This window comes from Saccopteryx bilineata, chromosome 1 (genome assembly GCF_036850765.1).
Source record: "Saccopteryx bilineata isolate mSacBil1 chromosome 1, mSacBil1_pri_phased_curated, whole genome shotgun sequence".
NCBI classification, from domain to species: domain Eukaryota; kingdom Metazoa; phylum Chordata; class Mammalia; order Chiroptera; family Emballonuridae; genus Saccopteryx; species Saccopteryx bilineata.
The window spans coordinates 57,195,532-57,218,508 of record NC_089490.1 but is presented as its reverse complement, the minus strand read 5'-3'; the positions used below and the strand labels follow the sequence as shown (position 1 = coordinate 57,218,508).

Here is a 22,977-nt window from a genome sequence, read left to right as displayed (position 1 = left end):
AGCCAAGGCTCCATTGGAGCAAAAATGGCCCGGAGGCTGGGGATGGCTCTGTGGCCTCTGCCTCAGGCGCTAGAGTGGCTCTGGTCGCAACATAGTGACGCCCAGGATGGGCAGAGCATTGCCCCATGGTGGGCATGCCAGGTGGATCCCGGTCGGGCGCATGCGGGAGTCTGTCTGACTGTCTCTCCCTGTTTCCAGCTTCAGAAAAATGCAAAAAATAAAAATAAAAAAAAAGATATTCCTACTGATAAATCCATAAGATATAAAGAAGAGTTCTACTTCTTGGCACTATAAATCATAATGCCTATTTTACAACAATAAAATAATTATTCAAATACAGAATTAGAAACTCTTTATTTATCATTTACTATTTTACAACTTTTCCCTGAAAACATTTATATCTGATTCTTGTGTATCTTAAAAACATTTAGTAATCAATTTCTTAAAGCCAAAAATATGTCTTGACTGCATTTATTTTTTGCTTTATGGATTACATCAGAAGTTCAATAGAGTATTTAACATTTTTGACTTCTTTAATTAATTTCATCATTTTAGCACCAAAAATTTACAGTGTTCCCTCAGGTCTCTCTGTTCACTCGTACATAATTCACAGTGACAATGCCACAGAGCAGTGGCCAGGGTGAGCCCACAGGAGGGAGGACAGGACAGATCATGCCCCCAGGGTCTGAGCTAATGGAAAGAGAAATGGTTTCCTTTTTTTCATTATGGCATGGACTAAAACAGGGGTCGGGAACCTTTTTGGCTGAGAGAGTCATGAACACCACATATTTTAAAATGTAATTCCATGAGAGCCATACAACAACCTATGTATGTTATGCATTATCCAGTAAAAATTTGGTGTTGTCTCAGAGGACATCTGTGATTGGCTCCAGCCACCCACAACCATGAACATGAGCGGTAGGAAATGAATGGATTGTAATACATGAGAACGTTTTATAATTTTAACATTATTATTATTTTTATTAAAGATTTGTCTGTGAGCCAGATGCAGCCATCCAAACAGCCACATCTGGCTCGCGAGCCACAGGTTCCCAACCCCTGGACTAAATACTGAAGCAAGCAGAAAAGCCTAGGGAAGTGGGAAGCTGTGGTCTAAAACAAGTCTTATTTGCTCTTTTACTTTCTTTTCCTCCTGTAATTCTAGTCACCAATACCAGTCTGTGGGTGTTTTCCCCACACCACCAAGCAACTCTTTGACACCAGCTGGCTGTCCCACAATTCAATTCAATTCTGACACTGTTTACCTGGAGATAGTGTCAGATCCCTAAGGGTAAGGGCTCAGCCCCACACGACTGTCCCCTACTCCAAATGCCAATCATCACAAGGCCAGGTTGGCATCTGTGTTTCTGACCTACCAGCTATATAGATCAGATTCTCAATGTCCTCCTCTTTGGGTTTGAGTAATTTGCTAGAGTGACTCACAAAACTCAGAAAACATTTTATTTATAGATTATTGGTTTATTATAAAAGGATCCAACTCAGAAGCAGCCAGAAGAAAGAGATGCATAAGACGACGTATGAGGAAGGCACATGGGAATGCCAGCCAATCTCCTCACTTCTCCATGATCTCACCAATCCAGAAACTAATAACTTCACCCTTTTGAGTTTTATGGAGGCTTCATTACATAGGCATATTGGCCCCTGGTGACTGATTTGATTTGAAATCCTTCTCCCCTTCTCAGAGGTCAGGGGTATAACTGAAAGTTTCTTTCTTTTATTAAAAAAGTTTCTACTATCGACATTCTATTTTATTTATATACCATATTTCCCCATGTATAAGACTTTAATTTTGGGGCCTGAAAGTTGAAAAAAATGTTTTACATAGTTATTGAACTCAAGTTTTATTCATCATAAAATTCATACAACTCCTCATCACTGTCAGAACTCCCATCCATTAGCTTGTCCTTATCTGTGTCTGATAACAAATCATTGTTTTCAACAATGAGCACAAAAACAAGTGTGAAAAAGCAGGAAATGCAAGTAAAAAAATCTACAACCACTGTATAAGACACACCCAGTTTTTAGACCCCAAATTTTTTGAAAAACTGTGTGTCTTATATTGGGGAAATATGGTATATTGCATGTCTTTATTTTTTATACATGGCACATACGATCTTCATACCTCAGTCTAACCATAACAATCTGTTCCTATATATTTGTCTTTTTTTACTGAATTTATTATGGTGACACTGGTTAACATAATCTTACAGGTTTCAGGTACCCAATTCTACAACACATACCGTCATATACCATATCATGTGTTCAACTCATCAAGTCAAGTCTTCATCCATAACCATTACCTGCTCTATACCCTCCTCCACCCATCCTCCTCAATCACCACACTGTTGTCCATGTTCATGAAGTTTTTTTGTCCTTTTTGCTCTATCCCTCCACCTCCCTCACTCCACCCCACAGCTGTCAGCCTGCTCTCTATGTATGAGTCTGTCTCTACTTTGCTTATTAGTACATTTTGTTCACTAGATCCCACATATTAGTGAAGCAATCCCACTTCTGGGAATATATCCTAAGAATCCTGAAACACTAATTTGAAAGAATATATACACCCCTATGTTCATTGCAACGTTATTTACAATAACCAAGATCTGGAAACAGCCCAAGTGGCTATCAACAGATAAGTGGATAAAAAAACTGCGATACATTTACACAATGGAATACCACTTGGATACAGAAGGAGAAGCAGGAGGAGGAGGAGGAGGAGGAGGAGGAGGAGGAGGAGGAGGAGGAGGAGGAGGAAAAAGGGAGGAAGAAGGAAATCTTACCTTTTGCAACAGCATAAATGAACCTGAAGATCATTATGCTAAATGAAATAAACCAGTCAGAGAATTACTGTAAGTTTCAACTCTCCAATTACATGGTTGTTTCTCTTGGCAACAAGTGCCCATCTCCAGGTACGATGGATAGTTGCTTAATTAACATAACAAAAGATAACTTCATCACTCTCATTATTTGGGAAATTCTAAGGCTTTTATGAACTTTGTGCCAGAAACTGGACAAGATCAAATAGAATCAGTCATAAGTTACAATGTCGCACCTCCTTTCCTCCTTTCTCCCCTCTCCCTGCTTCAGCATAGACTCTTTTACTTAAGGGAACAGAAATTCATTCATTAGTTCCCATAAAGATATATAGTGACAGAAAACGATTTGAATTTGGGTGATGGGCACAAAACACAATCAACAGTTCAAATGCTATAGAAATGTTTGCCTGAAACTTATGTACTCTTATTGATCAATGTTACCACATTAAACTTAATTTTCTAAATAAAATTTTAAAAAATTTAATGTTAGAATACAGACTCCACCTCAGAGTTGGGACATTGAAAGTAATAAAAACCACAGAAGTTTCTCTCTCTCTCTCTCTCTCCCCCCCCTTCCAACACCCAGAAGACCAGATGTTTCCCCTGAAGAGAACAGCCCCTCAGATCTTGATCACTCTGGGTCTCCTATCATCCTCTTTCCAACTTGTTCTATCACTATATAGAATACACAACATTATACTACACTGAAGGTAAGTGAGTTAAAGTTACATGAATTTGTAGCAATACATTCCTTTGACATTCCATTGACACATATGATGGCATTTTATGGCAATTTGGAGGTCGTATCCTACTTTGCTTGGACTCCCATCTTCCTTGCAAACCAGAGCTATTTCCTCTCAGCTTCTTTGGTTAGTGAAAAAATGAAACCCGTCCTCTTTGAGCTACATGTTCACCCATTTCCAGGTTATATCTACTTAACAACTTGGATCCACTTAAACTGTTACTTACATAATTTGCTTATAAAATAATTCCAATTACCTATCCCTGGGTCAGAAACTCAAAATTACCCATGCTGAATCACTTCTTCTTATTCTAAAACCTTCTCTCAAATCTCCCAAGTTTTCCTCTAATTTTTCCAGTATTTTTTCCACCACCTATGGTCTTCGTGGTCCCCAGGGAGCCCCCTCTCTGAGACCAACATCTGGTCTGTACTTTCCACTCAATAACACATGAAGTACTCGCAGCACCTCTTCAGAATGCTAATCTGAACTGTGCTACTGTTTAGTGTTCCTTTGATTTCGTTGGGAGATGAGCTTTTATTTTGTACCATGTATTTAAGCTGTATTGGCAGGGAGTTAGGGACATCCAAGGAGCTAAAATGTAAGTTTAGAAGGTCAAATCTGTCAGAGAGAGAGAGAGAAGAGAAAGAGAGAGAGAGAGAGAGATATTCTGTAAAACAAATTTCTACCTGCTGCAGTAGTTTATGCTTTCTAGTCACTTAAGATATTGTTAAATGAATGGAGGCAATAATTTTTCCCTTCTTTCTACAGAAGATAGTGGTGATATTTGTTACAAACCTACTTACTTATTCTCTTATTCTTTCCTAAACAGGACTAGGGTCATCACCGTCTGACAAAACTTTCACCATTCAACAGAGCCATGCCATTTTGTTTGTTTAATTACAGTGCTTATTTTTACCAACACCCAGAGGCCTATTAGTAAAAGCACATTTTTAGGAATCTAACAAATAAGCAAATACATTCTTAGATCACAGACATGGCTCTCCTGTCTAGTTTTGTACAAAAAGAATAGCACTTATCACATCTACATACTATTTAAACATTTTTTCTGTTTTTATTCACTTAAATTTATTTTCTGGAGAAGTGACATATAATTCCTACTTATCATAACCTTAAATATAATTTCTTTCTTGGGCATTAATGTGAATGCCCTCTGAAAATCTTTTGTAATAATATTCAATTCCTCCTTCATGCTTTAAAATAGCTTTATATCTGAGAAATTAAACAAAAACTTAGGGGGCACAGGCAGGCTAGTGAATAATTAGAAGGTTATAACAGTAACCCAGCAGGACTTTGATTTGGGAAATTGCACAGATGGCCTCACAGGTGAATTCTTCCCAACAATTAAAGAAGAAATAATACAAATCCTATGCAAACTTTTTCAGAGTATAGAAAAACAAGAAACATTTCCCAACTTGTTTACAATGCCAGCACAACCCAAATAACAAAACCTGACAAGATACTGTAAGAAAAGGAAATAATATCGATAGTTCAATCTATCTCATGAGCATAGATTCAAGAAAACTTTTAAATAAATTGTTGGATATTTATATGAACAAAAGAAATAAACCTTGACTCTTAATTCACACTTATTCTAAATAGACTATAGATATAAATATAAAAGCTTTGAGAATAATAAATCAAGGAGAATCAAACATGAAATATTTACAGAAATAATGTTGAACTTAAAAAGTTCAACAGAAGAGCACATTCTACATTCTTCCATTTTATAATGAAGTTAAAAGAAAGACAAAAGTAGTTTATGATGATAAAATTTTCTTTTTAAAAAGCTCCCAAATGATTTCAGTGTTTACCTATGTTTGATAACCCCTTATATACAGAGGGGGTAACTAAAGTCCCAGGAAGTGGGGTGATTTGGTCATATTCTTTCTTGATTCTCAGCTTTATTTTAGTTGTGTGAACAGAACTACCTCCGCCATTGGAGAAAAAAGTTTCTAACAGTTCTTGATTTCATGTTCTATGACACAAACTCCCAAATCTTAAGCTGTTTTATACTGCCCAAACAAACTCACTCAGTGTACATTCCATAGGCTGCCTGAGAGATTGCTTTTATTTGAGGTAGTGAATATTTCTGTTTCCTTTTCCATGAAAAATTTCTTAGTTTATATGGCAGGTACATAACAATATCCATAACTAAACATGAAGGAAGTAATATATGATATATTTCCCTCATGTGTCATTTTACATCTCTACCTTAGACTAGTCAAACCAGTGTTCTGATATCCTCAGTGCTCATCTTCCAATTTTTGGGGGCTCTAACTTTGCTTATATTAAAAATCATTTAGAAATATTCTGAAAAGACTCAGAAAAAAAGAGTTTCTCTCTTCATCAGGAGATAGAGAATACAGTTTTTGGTCTATTACAAAATATTTATACTTATGAAGAACAAAGATGGGGAAAGCATACTGTTTGAGTTCAAACTATATTACAAAGATACAGTAATCAAAGCAGCATGGTATTAGCCACAAAAAAACAAAAAACAACCCCCCCCCAAAAAAAAAAACAGACACAAAGATCAATGGAATAGAATAAGGGCACAGAAATAAACCCGTGCATTCTATCAATTAACTTATGACCAAAACCCAATCTTGTTGCCTGTGTTCTAGTACCAGTTCTGCTACTGTGTTCTGGCTTCTCTGGTACAGAAATCAACAAAGGTATAATGGAGAGGCAAGGCAGATTAGGCACAGAGAAAGGTCAAACTGTGGCACAGGATGACATAGCTCCAGCTAATCCTGTGGTTAGCTAGAGCACATACTGTTCATCATTGTGGTGTCACACTGGACCTTTATACCCCCACCACCATCAGTCACTGAACGTTGTCTCTGTAAAGGGCATGGCCTTAAGGGACAGGGCCGTCTGAAGCTGAGCAATCCCAGAAGGTGCTGACAGCTGGAATATCGGGTCCTTCCTGGAAGGAGGATGGTTTTCACCACAGAATTCCATGAGGACAGACAGGTCAGGTCAGGTCTGAAAGGATCGCAAACCTCCGAAATGACCCCAGATGTCATTTGAAAGGCTGTAGGTTTTACTCAGGCCTGATCTTAATTTGAAGCCTGGAATGTGGGCCAAAACTTCCCCATTTACTTTGGAAAATACTCCAAAATCTTACAGTCAAAATACTTAGTGTAGTGTATGTAAGGTCACTAAGAGAGCTTTTTGAAATGTATGTTTGAAAGAAATTTCTAGTTTGGTTTTCAAGAAAGATTGCACATGGAAAAAAAGGTTTTGGAGAAAAAAGGTGTTAATTCTAACTAAAAGATTTCATATCAGCAGGAAAAAAAGAATTGAGTGAGAAAAGAACTTACAGCATCTCATAGGAGTATATTCAAACTTAAGCCCTGCTTTAGATATTAATTCCTGAACCTATAAAGTTTAACCAGATTCTAGGGGTCTAGGGAGAACTTTCTGGGAAAAAAAGTATTTTTTATTTTTATTTTTTTTTTATTAAGTCAGAGGCAGAAAGGCAGAGAGACAGACTTCTGCATGCATGCTGATTAGGATACACCTGGCAAGCCCTTTACCAAGGTGATGCTCTGCTCATCTGGGGCTGCTGCTCTGTTGTTTGGCAACTGAGCTATTTTTAGCACCTGAGGTGAGGCCATGGAGCCATCCTCAGAGCCAGGGCCAAATTTTCTTGAACTGTTTGAGTCATGGCTGCAAGAGGGGGAAAAAGAGAGCAAGAAGAGAGATAGAGAAGGGGAAAGGGTGGAGAAGCAGATGGTTGCTTCTCCTGTGTGCCTTGACTGGGAATTGAACCAGGGACTTCCACATGCTGGGCTGACGCTCTACCTTTGAGCCAACCAGCCAGAGTCTAAAACAATCTTTAGCCTTTTCCTGTCTCCCTAAATCTATACCAGAATCCTCAAACTCTGAAATTTAAATTCCATTCTGGGTACTGAAAAGCTTTAATCATTAAATCTATTAAATACTCCTGGAAATTAAAGCAAAAACATAGTTAAGCTATAAATTTAGAACTTGTGTCATTGCTTTAATAATTCAAATACTATGGTTTGATCCTATCAATAATGTAAAAATGGACTATCAATCTTATTGTAGGAGTTCACATTTCATTCAAGAATGACTAGAGGGGTTTTTAGGGTCTGTGTCTTGAACTGAAAATGAAGGTTCCCCTTCAGTACTAAACATATTCTTGTAACTCTTTCTTTTATTTAATTAACTTGATTAGGAACAATTCAGGTGAAATGTCTCCTCTTGCTAAATCATACCACCCAAAACTTTTGTCAGGTAAAGCAGGGTTAACATTATGTCCTCAGTCCATCAAAGTAAATGACAATATCCAAAATCTTTTTACATCTTTTATTGCTTTTTTCCTCTTTCTCTCTCTCTAATTTACTTATTTATTTAATTTATTTTTGCCTCCTCAACCATAGTATAAGGTCCTTCAGAGAAAAAAAAGATAAATTAGGTTTCACTGTTTTCTCATGCCTTCAGGGCCAGCACCTGTCCAGTTGGTAGAGCAGTCCTTGGGGCCTGGAGGAGTGGGACAATTAAATGTAGTGTTACACTTTGGTGGGGTTGAAGCTGTATCACATATCAGCCTGATGGGCTTATTTAATTAGTTCCAGTGAGAAGGCAGGAGAAAGATGCAGTGTCAATAAAATAGAACTTGGTCAGCAAACATGATTCCTTCAGAGCATAATTCCCCTTCCTCCTCCTTCCAGTGCCACCATTTAACCATTCTTTCCACAGTGATAATCACAATCTGGCAGTGGCCTTTCCCACTTCTGCCTTCCAGCCAAAAGACTCAAGTTGATAAAGTTATTGGTAAGGAGAGGATAAAGAAGAGGCCCTCTGCAACAACATTAGCTCTAAGTACCACTCACCTATGGAGAAACTGCCTTAACAGTAAGGGATGGAACCACAGGCCTCCCGAGCTGCTGGGGGCCTCACGGTTCTCCAGAACTCTGCTACTCAAATACATGTTAGTCTTAGAATCAATCAGCATGGATGGATCTTCAAAATCAGAAGCTTTACCATTTTTAAGGAGGTGTAATATAAAAGAAATTTAAAAACCAATCACCAAAGAAAAATGTGAAGATTATTCAAAGAATGGGTAAGATCAATATTCCAGCAATCTGAACACTTTAGTACAGGCAACATGTACCTGCCTGATTGTAGTTCCACAAAGCACCTGAAACTTCAGAGAATAGAAAACAGACATATCGGCAAGCCAGTCAAAATTTCCCCCAGGGTCATATGTAGCAAACAGAAGAAGATGGAAATCTCATTTTGAGTTTAGGGAGAATGGTATCCTCACCAAGTTGAAACCAAGTTCCTGTGGTTCTCCAACATCACATGCCTCTACTTGTCCCTTGAGCACAGTCCAGACTTTTCCATTCCTCTCAAGAAAGCAATGGAAACATCCCTGAAAGTCGCTAACCCACGAAGTGAGAAACCCTTTATGAGTAGGACTATGCTTACCATTATGTTATGACAGAGAAAACGTTTTATAAGGAGCATTAATAAAAGGTCTTCATTAAAAAAATAAAGAAGACTGACCAAGTGGTGGCACAGTGGATAGAGTGTTGGGTTGGGATGCAGAGGACCCAGATTCGAAACCCCGAGATTGCTGGCTTGAGCATGGGCTCATTCGGCTTGATCACGGGGCTCATCAGCTTGAGCGCAGGGTGAGTTGCTTGAGCGTGGGATCATAGACATGACCCCTTGGTCACTAGCTTGAGCTCAAAGGTCGCTGGCTTGAGCAAGGGGTCACTCGCTCTGCTGTAGCCTACTGGTCAAGGTACATTGAGAAACCAATCAGTGAAAAACAAAGGTGCCGCAACAGAGAATTGATGCTTCTCATCTCTCTCCCTTCTTCTCTGTCTGTTCTTATCTGTCCCTCTCTCTGACTCTTTCTCTGTCAAAAAAGTTAGAAAGAAAGAAAGAAAGAAAGAAAGAAAGAAAGAAAGAAAGAAAGAAAGAAAGAAAGAAAGAAAAACAATAACTGGTACATAGAAATGCAGACTCTCAGGCCCCACTCCTTTCCTGCTGAGCCAGAACCCGTGGTTTAACAAAGTCCTCAAGTCCTTCACGTACACAGTAAAGTCTGTAAAGCACTGGAACATTCTTCATTATGTGCACCCGAAAACTAAACTCAAGAGAAGGGAGGTACCCAAACAAAATGCATCAGTAAAGATATGCTGATCGATTAATTCATGACCCTGGAGAAGCAATAACATAAAAATGTATGATGAATATTAGTGAGAGCAGGGTTTTAGCTACTAATAAAAGATTTACTGATAATTGAATAGAAATCCAACTACACAGCAATACATGGGAGTATAACTCTTCAGTTCATTAATATTTCTAAGCATCCTCAAAAGGACTATGCAGTCAATACTTGCATTAAATGAAATAAAAATACAGTGTGTCCGTAAAGTCATGGTGCACTTTTGACCGGTCACAGGAAAGCAACAAAAGACGATAGAAATGTGAAATCTGCACCAAATAAAAGGAAAACTCTCCCAGTTTCATACCTATTCAGTGCAGTTCAATGTGGGCTCATGCACAGATTTTTTAGGACTCCTTAGGTAGCTATCCCGTATAGCCTCTACAGACTCGTCACTGGTTGATGGCCTACCAGAACGGGGTTTCTCCACCAAACTGCCGGTTTCCTTCAACTGCTTATCCCACCGAGTAATGTTATTCCTATGTGGTGGCGCTTTGTTATAAACGCGCCAATATTCACGTTGCACTTTGGTCACGGATTCGAATTGAGTGAGCCACAGAACACACTGAACTTTCCTCTGTACCATCCACATCTCGACTGGCATGGCCGTGGGCTGCTCCGCTGTATACATGGTGTTACGTCATCATCTGCGCATGTGCACATGCTACCACATCATCCTACAGAAACTGGGAGGGTTTTCCTTTTATTTGGTGCAGATTTCACATTTCTATCGTCTTTTGTTTCTTTCCTGTGACCGGTCAAAAGTGCACCATGACTTTATGGACACACTGTATTTCTGTTTGTGTGTTTGTTGCTTTGTTAGTTTTTGCCTCTGTTAGGTCACTATCTATATTTCTAGGAGTTTCTAATATTTCTAAGGTTTTTACTCCTTTCATTGTTTAAGTTTCTACCTGGTCTGTTATTTTACCTTTAGTAAATGCAGATGCCTATATATTTGTTTAATTACTTGTTTAAAAAAAAGCTAATTAAATGCATGCTCTACATGGAGAATACATAAGAACATTTCAAACAACAGAAATTATCCACAGCCTGACCAGGCAGTGGCAGTGTGGATAAAGCATTGACCTGGGATGCTGAGGACCCATGTTTGAAACTCCAAGGTCATTGCTTTGAGCGCAGACTCATAAGCTTGAGCACGGGGCTCACTGGCTTGAGCACAAGGTCTCTGGCTTGAGCGTGGGATCATAGCATAACCATATGGTCACTGGCTTGAGCCCAATGGTTGCTGACCTGAAGCCCAAGGTCTTTGGCTTGAGGTCAATGTCACTAGCTTGAGCAAGAGGTCACTGGCTCAGCTGGAGCCCCCCAGTCAAGGCATATATGAGAAAGCAATCAATGAACAACTAAGGTGCTGCAATGGTGAGTTGATGCTTCTCATATCTCTCCTTTACTGTCTGTCCCTGTCTATCCCTCTCTCATTCTGTCTCTTGCTAAAAAAAAAAAAAAAAAAAAAAAAAATTACCCACAAAATTCCCACCCAAGGGATAACAGTTAATGCGTTCATAACTGCAAAATTTTTATGTAGTTACAATGATATCTTATCTATAGTTTGGTATGCTGACTTATTTGGGGATATTTTATCACTTCATATTCTTCTTTTTTTTTTTTTTACAGAGACAGAGAGAGAGTCAGAGAGAGGGATAGATGGGGACAGACAGACAGAAACGGAGAGTGATGAGAAGCATCAATCATTAGTTTTTTGTTGTGACACCTTAGTTGTTCATTGATTGCTTTTTCATATGTGCCTTGACCGTGGGGCTACAGCAGACCAAGTAACCCCTTGCTCGAGCCAGCAACCTTGGGTTCAGGCTGGTGAGCTTTGCCCAAACCAGATGAGCCAGCACTCAAGCTGGCGACCTTGGGGTCTCGAACCTGGGTCCTCCGCATCCCAGTCTGATGCTCTATCCACTGCGCCACTGCCTGGTCAGGCTAATATTCACTTTGAAATATCCTCTAATTTTTGTGAGCAATATAGTATCGTGTTATTTGCTGGAATATAATAAAAACTTCATATAATCATACGTAAAATTGTAAGTCCTTTTTATAATTATAACATTAATCATTTTATAACATTTTATTGGGTACCATAATTTATTTAATCATTCCTTCCTTCACTGTCAGACACTTAAACTATTGGCAATTTTTGTTTCTCAAATAAAGAGGTGGAAGAAATCATCATGTGAGTAAAAGTTTGTTCATACTTTGATATAGAAGCATTTTGAAACCCTTGATTTACATTGCCAAACTGAGTATCAACTCTTTATGGGAGTAATAAGCAATTCATTGCCTTTATTCGAACCAATGTTGAAAATGTTTTTTTAATGTAGACATTTTAATATGTAGACTATCTTATGCTTACTAAATCCTTTGTTTGCTTCTAGGTTTATAAAATATTCTTGTTCTCACAGATATGCTATTTATTTCTATTTTTGTTTAATAATTTTGTCTTGACTTTAGATTCAACTCTGTAGTCCTTTTGGGATTGATTATGGTATATAGTATGAGATTAGAATATAAAGGGATTTTTCAAATTATGAACCAGTTGGGTTTTTTTTATAAAAACAAAATTTTATTATAGTAAAAACTAATGTCAGTTGCCCAACCCAGCATTTCTAAGATAATTGGTATTATTAAGCCTATTAATAAAGCTCTAAGTTGACAGAGTATATATACTTAGATTTTGCTCTGTGGGTTTAATTTGCAAAAATAAACTTCAACAAGTCTGGGGAGGGGAAATTCCACCTACTTTCGAGATCTTCCATATATTCCTGAAGAGTTCTTGCAAGGTTAATAAATCAGACTCGTGTGCTTGGTTCATTTGTATTTCCCATCATATCAGAAAAGCTTTGTTCGCACAAGTGCAGTAACACAACTAGGTAGAGACCAGAGCTGATAAACTCATACTCAGCTTGTTCATTTGCATGAGCTCTATGTAGTTCATGAATATCAAAATCCTCCAGGTTAAGCTGCAACTTCTCTTTACAAAGTTCACAGGTGGTTACAGCCTCTAATGAAGAACCGGAGTTAATTTTCGCCTGTAATCACTTTTTCATTCACTCTTGATGGACATACTGCAAACTTCCTGTGCACTTGCATGGCTCTATCAGCAAATTAGATGATGATTCAGCTGCCATCTGACAAATTCTACATAAGTCACCTTCTTCTTCTTCAGAGTCCTCTAAAAGGAGGCTCTCTTTTATTTTTTGCAGTCTTTCTGGATCTCTTGAAGGTGCACTTTTAGTTTTATCACTTTTTCCATCAGATGAACTCCAACCTGAAGGAATAATATCTACAGTGATCATGACATTGTTGGTCAAATTACTTCCAAGTGCTGGGGGGACTGCAAATCAAAATAAAGAACCAGGAAGGATCCCAGTGATTCCTGTGTTTCTTCCACTATGAGCTGTATCTGATGTGGAGCCACCCGTAGCAGCACTGCTTGATGCTGCAGGTGCTTGTGATCTCTTGGCAGCAGCCCCAAGGGGAACACTCTGTGCTTGAAGGTGAACCATTTCACTTGATTCTCTCCTAAAAATATGAGACCTAGGTGGTATATCAGAGGTGGGTATCCTTGAAGATTCATCTCATCCCTCTCACCTCCTTCTAGAGAATAAAGGTGTGCATCTATTCCTAAGTGAGGAAGATAATCAAGGTCCTGTATTTCTACCTTCAGATTCTTGGTTAAAATTTTCTGAATCTGGCTCAGAGCTATGATGCTGGCTAAGAGATGGCAACCCCATCTTCGCCTAAGAAATCGAAATCCCTGAGAAGCTTCAGATGCCCTATTATCAGAAACGTCAGAAGATGATGCTGCATTACTACGAGAATGTGAAGTTGTTGAGATTCTTGGAGAAATATAAGAATTTTCAGAACTCAATGATCTTGTATTTAAAGATTCTTGATTAGATCTTCATGAAAAAAAGGTAGATGACATACTAGAAGCTATATTCACAGCAATCTTCTGGTTGTACGCCTACCGTCATTGTCAGAAGATTCTTGAAATGATCTTTGAGATGAACGAAGTCTATCTAAATTGCTTATAGTTGAGGTTTCATCTCTATTTGAAATAAAAGAAAATCCAGGCTGTGTACTGCTTTGGAGAGATTACAATTCTCTTGGAGAAAAATTTGATCTTAAGGAATTTCTACTAGAGTCTCTAGAACACGGTATGGTCTGAAGTTCAGAAGGCATTTGGTGGTTGGAGGATGATGTATTCAATTGTAAAGTGCTCACTGAGTTCTCTTTTGGTCTTGCTCCTTGCGAATATGAAGAAGGTACTCTGTCTTGAACATATGATGATGTCATGAAATCACCACTTTGGTGACCATAATCTGAAAGACTACTAATGGAGGAATCTGCTCTACTCTCTAAATCTCTTCTTTCTCTCATTAAGTCACTTCCAAATGATTCAAGTACCATTGATGAAGATCTAGGAACATGACTATGCCTCCAAGAAGAATCTGATATGCATTTAAACCATGTCCAACATTTCTCCCAGCTGAGGTAGATGTACAGTTTGTACAGGAAAGTTTAGGTCTTTTTGAATCATGATCCCATTGCTGGTTTTGTGATCTTGACCGTGCTCCCTGAGTTATCGCAGATTCACTATACCATGTAGACTGATATGGAGATACAGATGCTGATGCAGGTGTAGACTGATATTCAGAATTCAATCTAAAAGAAGAGTCTCTGGAGTGATAGGTATCATTTAAACTATTTCCTCTACTTCCAGACATCATCCTGGCACTTAAAGAGTTGGAGGGTTGAACAGAAATTCTTCCTGGAATCCTTGAAGGTTTAGACTCCATTCTTAAGGTTTCTCTGTTCCGGAGATGGCACCGAACAGGGCACGTTTCACTCACAGTGACCACGCCACCACTGCCTTCCTCCTCAGGACTCTGGGACTCTGAGGCAAAGGAGTCGGCAGTGAAGCACAATGGCGCCCGCCCCTCTCCCAGATCCAGCGCTGAACCAGCTGCCGCCATTAAATCTGAACCAATTGTTTTAACACAGTTTATCGAATGTTTTTCTTTTCTACTCATCTATTATACAACACACACACACACACACACACACACACACAGCGCTATGTAATTCTATTGTCTATTCTGGAGTGGGCAACAATGTTTTTATTATTGTAACTCTATGATATGTTCACATACATGATTGGCGACTCTTGCTGTTTTTCTATATATTTTCAAAGTTTGGGCTCTTAAATTGTTCATTTTTAATATTAGTATGATGAGAGAATTTATTTTTCCTTATTTAAAGCAAAAATTATTAATTATGTTTAAATAGTCAATTATTTTCAATGGTTCCTTTTATTATTTTCTGAACTCACAATTGTTGCCTGGATTTCATGCCTCCATTTTCCATCCAGTGTTAGTAAAACTTTTTATTTTCTTTTTTTTTTTTAAGTTGGAAACGGGGAGGCAGTCAGACAGACTCCCGCATGTGCCCGACCAGGATCCACCTGGCATGCCCACCAGAGGGCGACGCCCTGCCCATCTGGGGCGTTGCTCTGTTGCAACCAGAGCCATTCTAGCACCTGAGGCAGAGGCCACAGAGCCATCCTCAGTGCCGGGGCCAACTTTGCTCCAATGGAGCCTTGGCTGCGGGAGGGGAAGAGAGAGACAGAGAAGAAGGAGGGGGGGGGGCGTGGAGAAGCAGATGGGCGCTTCTCCTGTGTGCCCTGGCTGGGAATTGAACCGGGGACTCCTGCACGCCAGGCCGACGCTATACCAGTGAGCCAACCAGCCAGGGCCAAAACTTTTTAAAATTTTGCCTGACCTGTGGTGGTGCAGTGATAAAGCATTGGCCTGGAACACTGAGGTTGCTAGTTTGAAACCCTGGTCAAGGCACATATGGGAGTTGGTGCTTCCTGCTCCTCCCCCTTCTCTCTCTCTCTCTCTCTCTCTCTCTCTCTTTTGCTCTCTTTCTCCTCTCTCTAAAATGAATTAAAAATACTTTTAAAATTTAGAAAAGTCTGTCAGAGGTAAACTCTTTTTCTGAGTATGTCTGACTTTCTTCTTTCAGTGTAACCCCGCTTTTGTATAACACTTTCACCACCCGCACCATGTAATTTGACAGGTGTGCTCCTTCAGTGCTTTAAAGACATTGATCCCATTGTTTTCTAGCATCCATGGCTGAGGGAAAGTTTGTTGCCAGTTTCAAAGTACACTTTTCAATATATTCTGCCTTTTCTCCTTGGTAGCTTCAACAATTGTAGTTTTCTTTTATGTTCTTCAATTTCACCCATGATACATCTTGCTTTGAATTTATTTATTCTGCTTGATATTCATGGTGTAGTTTTGTTATGAGAACTCATATATCTTTTTTCAGTTCAGCTATTTTTTCTTCAAATGTTATTTTTCCTTCTTTTGTAACTTCTTTCACAAATATATGAGCTGCTATACCTATTCTGCATGTCTCAGCTCTTCTTTCCTATATCTTATCTCCTTATCACTCTGAGAAAATTCTTCAGTACCATCTTTTTAACTTACTAATTCTCTCTTTAAGTAGATTCAATATATAGTATTTTATTTTGCAGTTTTTAATTTCAATAAATATTGTTCTTTTCATTATTTTTAAATATTTCTTTTTTATGACCACTTAATTGTTTGTTTTACATTTTAATATTGTGTTTTCTTGTTATTCTGATTCCCTCAACTAGCTCTTTTAGCATTGTAAACATATTAATTTTAAAATATCTGTCCAACTATTCTATAATACTGTTTTAATCTGAGGTCAATCCATGTCCATTGTTGACTTTCTTAGCTGGCCTTCTAAAATTAAATTTTTTTACCAATTGTAGAAATTTGGTCCTATATCTGAAATTAAATTTTTTATATATGGTAGAATTTTGTTTGTGGCTCAATTTGAATGTAACATTTTTGGTTTTCATTTCTCTTTTCATTCTCTTGTTTTAGCTATTTACTTGCTTTTGTGTTACATTTTATCTAAAATTTCTATATATTTAAAAAGAGTGAAATGGGGAAATATGTCCTCAACAATTAATTGTCATATGTCTTCTTTTTATATTAATATTGATGTAAATTCCTCCAAATGTTACTAAGATTGTGTTTAGATATCTTAAAACTTTAATTTGGAAGAACTGATATGCTTTTTAGACTTTCTGACAAGAACATGGACTTGTGAATTTCCATTTAATCAAGTCATCTTTTTTCTATCTCTCCATAAATTTCTATATCTTAATGCTTTCTGGCATAATTAAATCCATAGTACTGAAAACGGGGTTCTTGATCAATTACTAACTTAAAATTTCTAGAATGTAGCCAGAATGAAAGAACATTCAGACTTGATGTGATACTTCTCCTCACTCTCTATGGGTTTCTTTTATTTATTTATTTATTAAAAAATTTTTATTATTATTATTTTTTCTTTATTTTTTTTTGTATTTTTCTGAAGTTGGAAACGGGGAGGCAGTCAGATAGACTCCCGCATGCACCTGACTAGGATCCACCCGGCACACCCACAGGGGGCGATGCTCTGCCCATCCGGGGCGTCACTCTGCAACCAGAACCATTCTAGCACCTGAGGCAGATGCCACAGAGCCATCCTCAGCGCCCAGGCCAACTTTCCTCCAATGGAGCCTTGGCTGTGGGAGGGGAAGAGAGAGACAGAGAGGAAGGAGAGGGGGAGGGGTGGAGAAGCAGATGGGCACCTCTCCTGTGTGCCCTGGCCGGAAATTGAACCCGGGACTCCTGCATGCCAGGCTGATGCTCTACCACTGAGCCAACCGGCCAGGGCCAGTATGGGTTTCTTATATTAATTAATGCCACTCTCGATTTGTTTCTTGCTATCAAAGGATGCTATGAGCAGTGCTTCAGGCTGTGAGAACATCTTCTTAAACTAGTTCCCCACAGTCATCTTTTTCCTTTTATAAGGACAATGTCAAGGTCCAAGGCCAGAAACACATTGCCATCAACCAAGAACAGAATTAGCCTGTAGGGTTAGAGCTGTATCAGTTATTGGGAGGCTTGTATGGGTGTGTGTTTGTGTATATTTGTGCATGATAAAGGACACCGGTCTATAAATCTTTGAAGAAAGAAATTTTTTATTATAATTATCAAGCATTACTTCCCTACCTTGCATTTATAGATTATTAAGTATTTGTTCTGAACACTAATTTTCTGGCAGAGATGGGGAACTATAGTAACTTGATTTAAAATGTCACTATGTTCATATTTAATTTATTTAAATTTGACTGCTTAGTCAGCAATGATAGCTTTCAAATGTTTTGGTAACATGTTATCAGCATGCTATATGTTTGAACCTAAATAACTCTTTTTATTTTAATTTACTTATGACATGTCTGCTATCTTTAAAAGAAATATCACTTGGCCTACCACTCACCACAGAAAAACAGATTTAGATGTAAATTATTTGTTCTGAGATTTTTCTAAAAATAATAGTTTACAAAATAAAATAATTTCTGAACTATTTTGCCTGACCAGACAGTGGCACAATGGATAGAGTGTCGACCTGGGATGCTAAGGACCCAGGTTTAAAACTCCAAAGTCACTGGCTTGAGCCCAGGCTCATCCAGCTTGAGTGCGGGGTCACCAGTTTGAACGTGGGATCATAAATATGACCCCATGGTCACAGGCTTGAGCCCAAAGGTCACTGGCTTGAAGCCCAAGGTTGCTGGCTTGAGCAAGGGGTCACTGGCTCAGCTGAGCACTCCCCCCACCCCCATTAAGGCACATATAAGAAAGTAATTAATGAACAACTAAAGTGCTTCAACAATAAGCTGATGCTTCTCATCTCTCTCCCTGTCTATCCCTCTCTCTCTCTGTCTCTCTCTCTCACTAAAAAAAAACAAAACAAAATAAATTTCTGAATTATTTCTTGAAATGACAAATAATGTTACAAATGTGACAAATAATGTTATACAAACACACAGATACTTTTTTCAAAATAAATGTCCTAAAGCTTAAACTGAATCAAAGTTTCAAGATCTACAGATTATGATGACAACAATAACGACAAAAACCACATCAAACCAAAACAAAATCTTATCAGACAGGAAGAAAAAGCCAAATTGCCTTGAAATGTAAAGTATGCTACATGGGTCATCTCTTCTGCAGTCACAAAATCAATCTGCTACAGATAAAATACTTTCAACCAAGCATTTTTAATTAAACTACCTTACTATAGCATCCCATTACTCTAATTAAAGAACTAAACACAGCATTATAGACACTTCTCAGGGACTTAAAACAATCCAACAATTATACGTAAAATTCCACATTAAATGAAAAATCCCAAGATTCAAGAGATTAAAGTGAGTTATAGGAAAGAATTTCTGAAATGTTAATAATTCCTCACTGATTACACTGTGCAACACTTCAAGGGTCATAAGAAGACAAACCAAAAAGAGACTCAGAACATTCTTTTGGCTGAATTATGCCCTTCTAGTTTGCCACAAATCATTCAATGGCAATAGTCTTGAAGGATAACAAAACTAATCTGAGTTTTTTGACTATTTATACTGAATGCATATAATGAATTCTGTCCTATGAAAACCACTGAAGCAGGAAGCAATAAATATGCTATTTTATTGGTATAATTTTTGAGACTCAGTCTTTAATAATCACACAAAATTATTAGTTCAGAAACCAGCTTTCCAAGAATAAAAGGAATTCACTTTGAAATACAGTGTGTCCGTAAAGTCATGGTGCACTTTTCACCGGTCACAGGAAAGCAACAAAAGACTGTAGAAATGTGAAATCTGCACCAAATAAAAGGAAAACCCTCCCAGTTTCTGTAGGATGATGTGGCAGCATGTGCGCATGCGCAGGTGATGATGTAACACCCTGTATCCAGCAGAGTAGCCCACGGCCATGCCAGTCGAGATGTGGACAGTACAGAGGAAAGTTCAGTGTGTTCTGTGGCTCACTCAATTCGAATCCGTGACCAAAGTACAATGTGAATATCGGCACGTTTATAAGGAAGCTCCACCACATAGGAATAACATTACTTGGTGGGATAAGCAGTTGAAGGAAACCAGCAGTTTGGTGGAGAAACCCCATTCTGGTAGGCCATCAGTCAGTGATGAGTCTGTAGAGGCTATACGCGATAGCTACCTAAGGAGCCCTAAAAAATCTGTGCATGAGCCCACATCGAACTGCACTGAATAGGCATGAAACTGGGAGAGTTTTTCTTTTATTTGGTGCAGATTTCTCATTTCTATCATCTTTTGTTGCTTTCCTGTGACAGGTCAAAAGTGCATTAGGGCCCTGACTGGTTGGCTCAGTGGTAGAGCGTCAGCCTGGCATGCGGGAGTCCCGGGTTCGATTCCCGGCCAGGGCACACAGGAGAGGCGCCCATCTGCTTCTCCACCCTTTCTCCTCTCCTTCCTCTCTGTCTCTCTCTTCCGCTCCCACAGCCAAGGCTCCATTGGAGCAAAGTTGGCCCGGGCGCTGAGGATGGCTCCATGGCCTCTGCCTCAGGTGCTAGAATGGCTCTGGTTGCAACAGAGCAACGGCCCAGATGGGTGGAGCATCGCCCCCTGGTGGGCATGCCATGCTGGGCGCATGCAGGAGTCTGTCTGACTGCCTCCCAGTTTCCAGCTTCAGAAAAGTACAAAAAAAAAAAAAAAAAAAAGTGCATCAGGACTTTACAGACACAATGTATATCATAAATACATCTTTCACTCTCAAAGACCAGAAACTACATGAGTCTAGAGCTCTTCTTCTAGGTCCTGCAATGTTCTTTCAACATTCCTTCTGAGGATTTAAGTGGATTTAATTTTTACTGGACCAAAATTTAATAAAATCATTCCTCATTGCAAAATGTCAATGATTGGAATAGTTACTACAACTCCAGCTTTCAGCCTCTCATCCAACTTTTCATTACAAAAGGATTTGATAGCAGAAACCTTTTTCAGGTTACCCCTTTAATCCTTAAATATCAACTCTCTTCATTTCAACTGTCATTCTAACATCTTACCCAGCACTTTCTTACTACTAGTCATAACATCACAGTTACTCATAAGCATGAGACAAATGAGAAGTAACAAGTAGGTTCTGCGGGTTCAGAAAGCATGCTAAGTTGTATATATCTTGAGTTACTGAAATTCAGTATTGGGACAGATGTTAACAGACATTTAATTTAAACTCTTAACTCCTCTGTAATATCCCCAACAGATTGTATGCAGTAGCTAGTTAAGCCAGTTTAATTCCAAGGAATTCATCATCTTTCATGACAGATCATTTTGTCTTGAATAGTACTAAAGTGACTATTCAAAGGGAGGCCTGGACTTACATTAAAGAGTTCTATTCTTTCTTTTCCAAGATAGCACTTAACATTTTTAACATAACTATGACATCTACCTATCTCTTTGTTGCTTCCACTTTCCAAATTAAGCACTGGCACATTCTTCAGTTTCATTCCCTCACCCACCCTTATCTGAATGTACTCCAATTTGCCTATATTCCTCTTAAAATGTGGCTTCCAGAACAAAATAAGTTTCAGATATCGTCATATCAATGACAACTGAGATGAGGCTGCCACCTCCCTATTGTAACTTCTGTTCTTGTGATTTTGCCCTTTAAAATGAAATTTACTTCTTGGGGAGTGATATTAAATTGCTGTTTCATTTTGAATGTCCAACGAATTAAACTCCTTGGACCTTTTTATCTGATGTGTTGTTGAGCCATTCTCATTAATCCAATCTTTATCTTTTTGAACATATATATGAAAAAATTTTCATTTCTAATAAAATTAACTATCAAAAATAGAATAAAGAATGTTTTGAATACCCACAATTCCACCAATCTAACAATGACAAGTCAGCTATGAAAATTTTCCCTTTGTCTTTCTTTAGTAGTAATCACATCATAGATACCATTCTGCATTGTTATTTCATTTTAAATTATGTCATAAGTATGTTTTCATATTTCTACGTGGATTCCAAAATTTTCATCTTTTTAAAATATTCTACAAAATTTTCCATCGAGTTAATAAACTACAGTTTATTAAGTATTCCCAGTGTTTATCACTATAAATAACTCCATTTAGAAGCCCTGGCCAGATAGCTTGGTTGGTTGGAGTGTTCTCTGGAAGCATAGAGGTTGCTGGTTTGATCCTTGGTCAGGGCACATACAGGAACACCTCAATGTTCCTGCCTCTCTCTCTCCCTGCCGCTCCCCAAAAAATCAAATAAGTAAGTAAGTAAGTAAGTAAATAGATAAATAAATAAATAAATATTGGGTTTTACTTCTTAGTGTTAGAAAACAAAGAACAGTTATTATTATTTTCTACTCTGTGCCAAATTTCCTAGCAAATGCTATGCAAGTGTCTGTTATAACGGGGCCTCAGCTTTCCTTTCCCAGATCAGTTCCTCCTGCCTGCCTCACTTCCTCCAAGTCGGGTTAACACCATCTGTGTCTGTGTTCCAATAGCCTTTTGTGTTTGTGCATGAGCAAAGGAGCACGAGTAAGTACGAAGAGGATGTATAGTTTATCACACTGTTCAGAATTGTCATTTACATGTTTGTCTCTCATCTAGATTATGAGGTTTTCAGGGAAAGCATAAAGTCTTCATTTTTGTATTGCTAGTACCTAACATAAAGAGTAAGTGTTTTATGAAAGAATAGAGAAACATAGCTATTCCATCTTGCCTACAATGGTATTACCATTAGAATGGTAACTTGCTATTTTTAAAAGATGTGTTCCATTTATTATTCTTAAGTTTGAGCATCTTTTCATGCATATTCAATCACCTGTTGTGTGATTATCTATGCTCCTTGCCCATTTGTGTGTTGGCATAGGCCTTTATATATCCCTCATCAAGCTGAATGTTCTTTTTCATTTAACAAATGCTTGTATTTTACTTATTATTTCTCAGGTATTGCTCTGAATGCTTTAGAAATATCAACTCATTTAATCCTTGCAAAACTCCTTTGAGAGGGATTTTGTCAGAGGCATAAGAAATTCAGTAACTTGTCTGAAGTCAAACAGCTTGTAAGTGGTAAAGCCAGGATATAAACCTGGGACTTCAGAGTCCTTGCTCTTAACTCCTATTTTATGTTATGCCTATTTATATTTTAACATTAACTTTTTGTAACATTCCTTGTAACCAATCAACTAGTCTGCAGTTGTGCTTTTTTTATTTTAGC

At 38.2% G+C, this 22,977-nt stretch overlaps 1 pseudogene; it reads right to left on the bottom strand.

Annotated features, from left to right (window-relative positions):
* Positions 1–12,585: 12,585 nt before the first annotated feature.
* Positions 12,586–14,734, bottom strand: LOC136319879 (E3 ubiquitin-protein ligase MARCHF7 pseudogene; annotated as a pseudogene).
* Between the last annotated feature and the right edge of the window lie 8,243 nt (positions 14,735–22,977).